Here is a 12,338-nt window from a genome sequence, read left to right as displayed (position 1 = left end):
TAATCATAGTGGAATCAAGGGTACAGAGTCAAAAAGGGATTCCGCCCTAAGGCCATGGATCAATCAGTTCAAGGGTTGCTCCTGTATAAGGAGCGAGGTATTGTAATGTAGCAGGTGAAACCGCCATTTCAGCTACTATAATAGTGTATTCCATGGCCCCCTCCTCATGGAAAGTAGTTACTACTTGAGCTACGGAGGATGCTCTTTGACCGATAGCTACATAAACACATATTTATAACCCCCAATTTTTATGAAATACAAGATGCTCATTGAATGATAAGAAATTCATGCTCACTTATACAACACAACTCCAGATTTTATTCAAACTTTTTCATGTTTACAATCTGGTCCCTCCGATTACTATAGAGATGAACCCAATCCAGAATATGAACCATAAAATAAAACACCTACTAAACCAATCACAGCAATACCAGCTACAGTACCTATCAGCCAAAGAGGAATTCTTCCAGTAGTATCGGCCATTTCCCCTACTTTCCTCCACATTTTATCAATTGGTCATGCTAGAGACAAAAATAGTCATGGGTAGTTATAAGGATGTAAGAAAAAAAGTGAATCAATTTAGTAGAAAAGTACTCTATCAGATTCGAACCAACGACTTACTTCTTAGCACGAGATTACTCTACCACTAATTTAAAAAGCCCTTTATCGGATTTGAACCGATGACTTATGCCTTACCATGGCATTACTCTACCACTGAGTTAAAAGGGCTTTTTATTTAATTCAAAAATTAGCCACTTGGATTATGTTTCCGGTTAATACAATTCTAGCATGAAAAATAAACATTTATCATCATATAAGGAAATAAATAATAACTTTATTATTGCCTCTAGGGCATATTTCCTTCAGTCTCCCACTTGCACTAGAGTCAATAATCTAGATTACACATTAATGATTCTAACACCCATGGAGCCTTGGTGCTGATCATGTTTTGCTCGTGGAAGAGGCTTAGTCAATGGGTCTGCAACATTTAGATCCGTATGTATCTTGCAAATTTCTATGTCTCACACCTGGACTAAATCCCAGATGGAATTGAAGCATCTCTTGATGTGCTTGGTTCTCTTGTGAAATCTGGATTCCTTCGCCAAGGCAATTGCTCCAGTATTGTCACAAAAGTTTTTCATTGGACCCGATGCACTAGGTATGACACCTAGATCGGATATGAACTCCTTCATCCAGACTCCCTCATTTGCTGCTTCTGAAGCAGCTATGTACTCTGCTTCACACGTAGATCCCGTCACGACGCTTTGTTTAGAACTGCACCAACTGACAGCTCCACCGTTCAATGTAAACACGTATCCGGTTTGCGATTTAGAATCGTCCGGATTAGTGTCAAAGCTTGCATCAACATAGCCATTTACGATGAGCTCTTTGTCACCTCCATAAACGAGAAAATATCCTTAGTCCTTTTCAGGTATTTCAGGATGTTCTTGACCGCTGTCCAGTGATCCACTCCTGGATTACTTTGGTCCCTCCCTGCTAGACTTATAGCAAGGCACACATCAGGTCTGGTACACAACATTGCATACATGATAGAGCCTATGGCTGAAGCATAGGGAACATCTTTCGTTTTCTCTCTATCTTCTGCAGTGGTCAGGCATTGAGTCTTACTGAACTTCACACCTTGTAACACAGGCAAGAACCCTTTCTTTGCTTGATCCATTTTGAACTTCTTCAAAACTTTGTCAAGGTATGTGCTTTGTGAAAGTCCAATTAAGCGTCTTGATCTATCTCTATAGATCTTAATGCCCAATATATAAGCAGCTTCACCGAGGTCTTTCATTGAAAAACTCTTATTCAAGTATCCCTTTATGCTATCCAAAAATTCTATATCATTTCCAATCAGAAATATGTCATCCACATATAATATCAGAAATGCTACAGAGCTCCCACTCACTTTGTTGTAAATACATGCTTCTCCAAAAGTCTATATAAAACCAAATGCTTTGATCACACTATCAAAGCATTTATTCCAACTACGAGAGGCTTGCACCAGTCCATAAATGGATCTATGGAGCTTGCACACTTTGTAAGCTCCCTTTGGATCGACAAAACCTTCCGGTTGCATCATATACAACTCTTCTTCCAGAAATCCATTCAGGAATGCAGTTTTGACATCCATTTGCCAAATTTCATAATCATAAAATGCGGCAATTGCTAACATGATTCGGACAGACTTAAGCATTGCTACGGGTGAGAAGGTATCATCGTAGTCAATCCCTTGAACTTGTCGAAAACCTTTTGCAACAAGTCGAGCTTTGTAGACAGTAACATTACCGTCAGCGTCAGTCTTCTTCTTGAAGATCCATTTATTCTCAATTGCTTGCCGATCATTGGGCAAGTCAACCAAAGTCCATACTTTGTTCTCATACATGGATCCCATCTCAGATTTCATGGCTTCAAGCCATTTTGCGGAATCTGGGCTCACCATCGCTTCTTCATAGTTCGTAGGTTCATCATGATCTAGTAGCATGACTTCCAGAACAGGATTACCGTACCACTCTGGTGCGGATTTTACTCTGGTTGATCTACGATGTTCGGTAACAACTTGATCTGAAGTTCCATGATCATCATCATTAACTTCCTCACTAATTGGTGTAGGCGTCAGAGGAACAGATTTCTGTGATGAGCTACTTTCCAATAAGGGAGCAGGTACAATTACCTCATCAAGTTCTACTTTCCTCCCACTCACTTCTTTTGAGAGAAACTCCTCTAGAAAGGATCCATTCTTAGCAACGAATGTCTTGCCTTCGGATCTGTGATAGAAGGTGTACCCAACAGTCTCCTTTGGGTATCCTATGAAGACACATTTCTCCGATTTGGGTTCGAGCTTATCAGGTTGAGGTTTTTTTCACATAAGCATCGCAGCCCCAAACTTTCAGAAACGACAACTTTGGTTTCTTGCCAAACCACAGTTCATAAGGCGTCGTCTCAACGGATTTCGATGGTGCCCTATTTAATGTGAATGTGGCCTTATCTAAAGCATAACCCCAAAACGATAGTGGTAAATCAGTAAGAGACATCATAGATCGTACCATATCTAAAGTACGATTACGACGTTCGGACACGCCATTACGCTGTGGTGTTTTGGGTGGCGTGAGTTGTGAAACTATTCCGCATTGTTTGAAATGTAGACCAAACTCGTAACTCAAATATTCTCCTCCATGATCAGATCATAGAAACTTTATTTTCTTGTTACGATGATTTTCAACTTCACTCTGAAATTCTTTGAACTTTTCAAACGTTTCAGACTTATGTTTCATTAAGTAGATATACCCATATCTGCTCAAATCATCTGTGAAGGTGAGAAAATAAAGATATCCGCCACGAGCCTCAACATTCATCGGACCACATACATCTGTATGTATGATTTCCAACAAATCTGTTGCTCTCTCCGTAGTTTCGGAGAATGGCGTTTTAGTATCTTGCCCATAAGGCACGGTTCGCAAGTACCAAGTGATTCATAATCAAGTGGTTCCAAAAGTCCATCAGTATGGAGTTTCTTCATGCACTTTACACCGATATGACCTAAATGGCAGTGCCGCAAATAAGTTGCACTATCATTATCAACTCTGCATCTTTTGGCTTCAACATTATGAATATGTGTATCACTACTATCGAGATTCATCAAAAATAGACCACTCTTCAAGGGTGCATGACCATAAAAGATACTACTCATATAAATAGAACAACCATTATTCTCTGATTTAAATGAATAATCGTCTCGCATTAAACAAGATCCAGATATAATGTTCATGCTCAACGCTGGCACCAAATAACAATTATTTAGGTCTAAAACTAATCCCGAAGGTAGATGTAGAGGTAGCGTGCCGACCGTGATCATATCGACTTTGGAACCATTTCCCACGCGCATCGTCACCTCGTCCTTGGCCAGTGTTCGCTTAATCCGTAGTCCCTATTTCGAGTTGCAAATATTAGCAACAGAACCAGTATCAAATACCCAGGTGCTACTGTGAGCTCTAGTAAGGTACACATTAATAACATGTATATCACATATACCTTTGTTCACCTGGCCATCCTTATCCGCCAAATACTTGGGGCAGTTCCGCTTCCAGTGACCAGTTTGCTTGCAGTAGAAGCACTCAGTTTTAGGCTTAGGTCCAGACTTGGGTTTCTTCTCCTGAGTAGCAACTTGCTTGTTGTTCTTCTTGAAGTTCCCCTTCTTCTTCCCTTTGCCCTTTTTCTTGAAACTGGTGGTCTTATTGACCATCAACACTTGATGCTCCTTCTTGATTTCTACCTCCGCAGCCTTTAGCATTGCGAAGAGCTCGGGAATCGTCTTATCCATCCCTTGCATACTATAGTTCATCACAAAGCTCTTGTAGCTTGGTGGCAGTGATTGGAGAATTCTGTCAATGACGCTATCATACGGAAGATTAACTCCCAGTTGAATCAAGTGATTGCAGTACCCAGACATCTTGAGTATATGCTCACTGACAGAACTATTCTCCTCCATCTTGCAGCTGTAGAACTTATTGGAGACTTCATATCTCTCAATCCGGGCATTCTTTTGAAATATTAACTTCAACTCTTGGAACATCTCATATGCTCCATGACGTTCAAAGCGTCGTCGAAGTCCCGGTTCTAAGCCGTAAAGCATGGCACATTGAACTATCGAGTAGTCATCTGCTTTGCTCTGCCATACGTTCTTAACATCGTCAGTTGCATCAGCAGCAGGCCTGACACCCAGCGGTGCTTCCAGAACGTAATTCTTCTGTGCAGCAATGAGGATAATCCTCAAGTTACGGACCCAGTTCGTGTAATTGCTACCATCATCTTTCAACTTTGCTTTCTCAAGGAACGCATTAAAATTCAACGGAACAACAACACGGGCCATCTATCTACAATTAACATAGACAAGCAAGATACTATCAGGTACTAAGTTCATGATAAATTAAAGTTCAATTAATCATATTACTTAAGAACTCCCACTTAGAAAGACATCCCTCTAATCTTCTAAGTGATCACATGATCCAAATCAACTAAACCATAACCGATCATCACGTGAAATGGAGTAGTTTTCAATGGTGAACATCACTATGTTGATCATATCTACTATATGATTCACGCTCGACCTTTCGGTCTCAGTGTTCCGAGGCCATATCTGCATATGCTAGGATGTCAAGTTTAACCCGAGTATTCTGCGTGTGCAAAACTGGTTTGCACCCGTTGTAGATGGACGTAGAGCTTATCACACCCGATCATCACGTGGTGTCTGGGCATGACGAACTTTGGCAACGGTGCATACTCAGGGAGAACACTTTTATCTTGAAATTTCGTGAGAGATCATCCTATAATGCTACTGTCAATCAAAGCAAGATAAGATGCATAAAAGATAAACATCACATGCAATCAATATAAGTGATATGATATGTCCATCATAATCTTGTGCTTGTGATCTCCATCTCCGAAGCACCATCATGATCACCATCGTCACTAGCGCAACACCTTGATCTCCATCGTAGTATCGTTGTCGTCTTGCCAATCTTATGCTTTCACGACTATCGCTACCACTTAGTGATAAAGTAAAGCATTACAGGGCGATTGCATTGCATACAATAAAGCGACAACCATATGGCTCTTGCCAATTGCCAATAACTCGGTTACAAAACGTGATCATCTCATACAATAAAATTTAGCATCATGTCTTGACCATATCACATCACAACATGCCCTGCAAAAACAAGTTAGATGTTCTCTACTTTGTTGTTGCAAGTTTTACGTGGCTGCTACGGGCTTTAGCAAGAACCGTTCTTACCTACGCATCAAAACCACAATGATAGTTTGTCAAGTTGATGATGTTTTAACCTTCGCAAGGACCGGGCGTAGCCACACTCGGTTCAACTAAAGTTGGAGAAACTGACACCCGCCAGCCACCTATGTGCAAAGCACGTCGGTAGAACCAGTCTCGTGTAAGCGTACGCGTAATGTTGGTCCGGGCTGCTTCATCCAACAATACCGCCGAACCAAAGTATGACATGCTGGTAAGCAGTATGACTTATATCGCCCACAACTCACTTGTGTTCTACTCGTGCATATAACATCAACACATAAAACTAGGCTCGGATGCCACTATTGGGGAACGTAGTAATTTCAAAAAAAATTCCTACGCACACGCAAGATCATGGTGATGCATAGCAACGAGAGGGGAGAGTGTTGTCCACGTACCCTTGTAGAACGAAAGCGGAAGCGTTAGCACAACATGGTTGATGTAGTCGTACGTCTTCACAATCCGACCGATCAAGTACCGAACACACAACACCTCTGAGTTCAGCACACGTTCAGCCCGATGACGTCCCTTGAACTCCGATCCAGCCAAGTGTTGAGGGAGAGATTCGTCAACATGACGGTGTGGTGACGATGTTGATGTTCTACCAACGCAGGGCTTCGCCTAAGCACCGCTACAGTATTATCGAGGTGGACTATGGTGGAGGGGGGCACCGCACACGGCTAAAAGATCAAACAGATCAATTGTTGTGTCTATGGGGTGCCCCCTACCCCTGTATATAAAGGAGAAAGGGGGGTGCGGCCGGCCAAGGGAGAGGGCGCGCCAGGAGGAGTCCTACTCCTACTGGGAGTAGGACTCCCCCCTTTTCCTTGTTGGACTAGGAGAGAGAGGGGAAAGAGGTGGAGGAGGAGAAGGAAGGGGGGCGCCACCCCCCTCTCCTTGTCCTATTCGGACTAGGGGGGAGGGGGCGCGGCCCTTGCCCTGGCCGCCTCCTCTCTCTTCCACCAAGGCCCACTAAGGCCCATTATGTCCCCGAGGGGTTCCGGTAACCTCCCGGTACTCCGGTAAAATCCTGATTTTACCCGGAACACTTTCGATATCCAAACATAGGCTTCCAATATATCAATCCTCATGTCTCGACCATTTCGAGACTCCTCCTCATGTCCGTGATCACATCCGGGACTCCGAACAACCTTCAGTACATCAAAACATATAAACTCATAATATAACTGTCATCATAACGTTAAGCGTGCGGACCCTATGGGTTCGAGAACTATGTAGACATGACCGAGACACGTCCCGGTCAATAACCAATAGCGGAACCTGGATGCTCATATTGGCTCCCACATATTCTACGAAGATCTTTATCGGTCAGACCGCATAACAACATGCGTTTTTCCCTTTGTCATCGGTATGTTACTTGCCCGAGATTCGATCGTCGGTATCTCAATACCTAGTTCAATCTTGTTACCGGCAAGTCTCTTTACTCGTTCCGTAATACATCATCCCGCAACTAACTCATTAGTTGCAACGCTTGCAAGGCTTAAGTGATGTGCATTACCAAGAGGGCCCAGAGATACCTCTCCGACAATCGGAGTGACAAATCCTAATCTTGAAATACGCCAACCCAACAGGTACCTTCGGAGACACCTGTAGAGCACCTTTATAATCACCCAGTTACTTGTGACGTTTGGTAGCACACAAAGTGTTCCTCCGGTAAACGGGAGTTGCATAATCTCATAGTCATAGGAACATGTAGAAGTCATGAAGAAAGCAATAGCAACATACTAAACGATTGGGTGCTAAGCTAACGGAATGGGTCATGTCAATCACATCATTCTCCTAATGATGTGATCCCGTTAATCAAATGACAACCCATGTCAATGGCTAGGAAACTTAACCATCTTTGATCAACGAGCTAGTCAAGTAGAGGCATACTAGTGACACTCTGTTTGTCTATGTATTCACACATGTATTATGTTTCCGGTTAATACAATTCTAGCATGAATAATAAACATTTATCATGATATAAGGAAATAAATAATAACTTTATTATTGCCTCTAGGGCATATTTCCTTCATGGTGCGCCCCCTATGGGCTGAATAGGAGGAGAAGGAAAGGAAGGGAAGGGAGAAGGAAATGGGAGGATTGGCCTCCCCCTTTCCTTCCCCTCCCTCCTCTCTTTCCTTCCACATCCGATGGATATGGAAGGGGGGAGGCCGACTTGGAGGAGGCACCCAAGTAGGATTACTCCTACTTGGGGCGCCACTTGCAGCCCCTCTCCCTCTCCCACCTATATATATATGTGGGGGGTGGGCACCACTAGAACACACAACATTGATTCCTAGCCGTGTGCGGCGCCTCCTCCACAGTTTACGCCTCCGGTCATATTGTCATAGTGCTTAGGCGAAGCCCTGCGCGGATCACTTCACCATCACCATCACCATGCCGTCGTGCCGACGAAACTCTCCCTCGACACTTTGCTGGATCAAGAGTTTGAGGGACATCATCGAGCTGAACATGTGCAGAACTCGGAGGTGCCATACGTTCTGTACTTGATTGGTTGAATTGAGAAGATGTTCGACTACATCAACCGCGTTAAACTAATGCTTCCGCTTTCGGTCTACGAGGGTACGTGGAGGCACTCTCCTCCTCTCATTGCTATGCATCTCCTAGATATATCTTGCGTGATCGTAGGATTTTTTTTGAAATTGCATGCTACGTTCCCCAACAGAGCCTGTGCACACGGGGTATCCAGAGACTTGGCGACTTAGCCCATGCGCACGGGCTTGTACCGTGCGCACGGGGTATTCAAAGGCTTGCAACATGTCGCCTTCTCGAGGACTCCCGTCGGTGCAGGTGGAACCTCGCCTTCTCCTTGACGGTTCCTTCTCCTTTTCCAGGTTTCTCTCATGGATGGTGTAGGTGCTTGCTTGTGGATGACCTCCTCCATGGCATGTTCGTCATTGGGTTCAAACCTATATGGGCACATGCTAGGACGGTCAAGTAGTATACCATCCTCGAGGGAACTAAGAAGACACACATTAAGGATGGAATTCACCTTAGTATGATTGAAGTAGGAGTTGGGCGTGTCTCCTAGAAATGAGACTCTTAACATGGTGATGTCCGTAGGATGCTCTGCATCATGTATGCTTTCCGCTCTATAAGTCTTCTCTCGCCAAGATAGATGAGTAGTTCTTCAAAGAGAGTGGTGCATAGTAGTGGGTTCAATCTTACAGTGATCTTGTCCAGTGACAGAAATGTTGCTGTCACTGAGGATAAAACAATGGGTTAATCTTATTTCTAGGTTTCTTATGTCTGCATTATGTCATCTTACTTATTGCGTTACTCTGTTTCTTGTAAACTTAATACTTTAAGATGCATGATAGATAGCAGTCTTGAGGTGGAGTAATAGTTCTATACCTCAGTAAGTTTAACGGTCTACTTATCATGGACGTAATTCCTATGTGAGATTATGCCCTGAATGATCATAGTTATAATTTGCGCTATTTTGTCAATTACCCAATAGTAATTTGACTACCATGCCACTACATGCTTTCGAGAGAGATGCCACTAGCTTACCTATGCCCCCGGGGTCTATTTTCCATCAATAGAAAAACTCCTACAATTTCTCTTTTTGCTCTTTTACTTTCTTGTCGCTTTGCCCTATCACTATTTGCTTCTAATCTTGTCACTAGCAAAATCAAGGGGATTGCCAACTTCCTTGCCTTTGTGGGGTTCAAGCAATTTATTTCTTTGTGTGCAGGCACTGCCAATGTTGTTAGCTTGGTGCCTCTTACTGGTTCGATAAACCTTGGCTCTTACTCCCTCCGTCCGTGAATAAGTGTACATCTAGCTTTTGTTTTAAGTCAACGTTTTATTACTTTGACCACCTTTCTAAGAAAAAGTAAAAGCATTTATGGCACCAAATTAGTATCACTAGATTCGTTTTGAAATGTACTTTGATAATATATCAATTTTATGTCATATATGTTACTACTATTTTCTATAAAGTTGGTCGAAATCTTAAAACTTTGACTTAGAACAAAAGGTAGATGTACACTTATTCACGGACGGAGGGAGTAACCAAGAAAAATACGTTCTGCTGTTATGCTACATCACCCTTCCTCTTCGGGGAAATCCAACAACTCCTATGGGAACAACTATCACCGGATGCGATGCCAACCCTGCACAATGACGGTTGCCCTCGTTATCCATGGACGGGAGATTGACAAGGCGACAACATCGAAGAACCCTAGGTCATACAAACCCCGACTCAAAACCTACAAGCGGCAAAAACACACGTAGATAAGCTCTAGGCTACTTAGGCCTGCCAGGGGAAAACCTCATACTCGGCTGCAAGACCCGTTGCACAGTGTCGTCGAACTCCAAGAGAACAGAAGCGAATCGTGGCTTTGCCTCAATAACATTGATGAATCCTCTCCACCGTAGACCATCCTCGCCAGCAAAATCGCCAGGGCTCCCACAATGTTGAGAACTCAAGTTGTATATGGACACACATTAATAGCTCAAGTGAAACCTGAACTACTATGAAATCCACTGAAAACACAAACAAAATTTATGTGTAAGTGCATTTTGATGATTCATGTCAACGATTTAAAAATGGACTAATGTTTGCTCTAAGTGATGACCAGCTAAGGCCAAAAAGATACTAAAGACAACTTTAAGCTTTTATTGATCAAAGATCACTTCGTGTGTGTAGGTTTTCCCATACTATAAAAGTGGGTATTGGACATGTGAGGTGAAGTATCTCTTGCAAAATGCTTAACGATAAAACTCCAAACACCCTCAGATGCCTCAATATTTCTTTGCCTAACCATCTTAGTTTTTCACCTGTTTGGACCCTGCAATAGTTTTTTCTCCGCAACCACTGAGTCTTTCGAAGAGTTAGCCAGACAACACGTTCCATAGTTCAAACCCTCCAAGTATGAAAAGTTATGATCACTCATAGATGCTATAAAAACTTTTGACTCTTGTTTGGTACCTCTGAGTGACTTTTGTGTGGTACCTCGAAGTTTTTAAGCTTTAATTCAAAGTGTTGTTCGGCCACTCTGAGTGAGTTCAGCTCGAATACTTTGAGATACACCAAGTAACAAAATCCATGTGTTCTAACATAGCTTGGACCTATCGAATGTTGTGTGATCTCCGAGCTAGAACAATGTTCTATCAAATTTCCCAAGTCTTGTTCGGACCCTCCTAGATCGGCTAGGTGTGCTTGGGATCCTTTAGGTTGTGAGGGAACTAAGAAATTTGTGAAGACAAAGATCTCCTACATTGTATGAAGATCCACCCAAGTGAGGCTTTGTCCTCTGTGGTATCAAGTCATGGTGAGATATGTGGGTATGCGCTTTGCTGGCTGTTGAGGTCTTGTGCACCTTACGAGTTTTTCTTCAAACCTTCACCAACAAGGAGTATGATTGCATCAACAATTCAAATTTCAGGAAAAATAGTTGTGTTTGTGATCTTTTTTCTTACCCCTTTTACTTTCATGAAAGTTTGCTTCCGCTCTTTAAATTTCTAGACTTGTGTGTAGGATGTTTCAAAGAACATCTAGCTTAATCCTAAAATTGACATGACGAAAACCGATTATTTTTATTTTTGTTGTAGTCTATGCACCCCTATAGATTCAAATGATCCTACCATATGAAACCATGAAATCATACCGAAAGTCACGTAAGGCCACATGAAACATGCATCGATAAAAATGTTTGGCTCCTGAAAGTTTCATCAATGTTTTCATTGGAGTTTCATAACACATTCCTCAAATTTTCAAAATCATAGTCAACATTTGCCTTGTTTGAAAGACCTTGTCATGAGAAATAAGATGATGGAAAGGGATCCCAAATTGTACATTCAGTTTGAAATATATGACCCTTTATTAATTTTATAAGATAAAATAAATGGATGGATGGAAACGAGAGATGTGAATTGCCGATTGATTCCACAGAAGACAAGTTTTTTTGTTTTGAAATCACAGAGCACAAGGTTCTAAATGCAAAAAACACACAGAGAGAATTGGCTCAACCGTGAAAACAAGCATGCGGCGATACGTACGAAGCGAAGCATGCATGCACGCACGCACTCAAACAAATTCACCGTGCAAATCCCGCTGTAATAGCCAGCAAATCGCAAGGAACCAAAAATCACGAGCAAATCAAAATCACCAGCGATATCACACCCCATAAGAAACACACCGGGCGATAAATACCAAGGATCCATTCACTCAAATCGATTTCTTTTTACCGTTCTCACCCAAAGCCAAAAATCTCATAAGCAGGCCCTGCCAGAACACAAGTAAAATTTCGATGCAAAAAAAAGAACACAAGTAAAATTTGAATGAATGTAGTATATAGCAGAAATTAATTACGGCCAAAATAATAATTACTAGCTCCCGGCCCGGCTCGTCGACGGCTGCGATGCCATCTCCCCTCCCATCCAACGGCCCAGCGAATCCGCGGGCGATCGAAAACCGCCACTAGCCGTTGCCCCCTAGGCTGGCGCCGCACACCACCAACGTTACGATGACACCTGTTCCTCCTCAAATCTCTTC

General features: G+C 42.6%; 1 non-coding gene across 1 annotated transcript; it reads right to left on the bottom strand.

The window, feature by feature from the left end:
• Window positions 1–657: 657 nt before the first annotated feature.
• On the bottom strand, window positions 658–729 carry TRNAT-GGU (transfer RNA threonine (anticodon GGU)). The gene has a single exon. It is a non-coding gene; the product is annotated as a tRNA-Thr (tRNA).
• Window positions 730–12,338: the final 11,609 nt, after the last annotated feature.

This window comes from Triticum aestivum, chromosome 5A (assembly GCF_018294505.1).
Source record: "Triticum aestivum cultivar Chinese Spring chromosome 5A, IWGSC CS RefSeq v2.1, whole genome shotgun sequence".
Taxonomy (NCBI): Eukaryota; Viridiplantae; Streptophyta; class Magnoliopsida; order Poales; family Poaceae; genus Triticum; species Triticum aestivum.
Note: the sequence above shows the minus strand (reverse complement) of the source record. Positions and strands in the feature narration are given on the sequence as shown.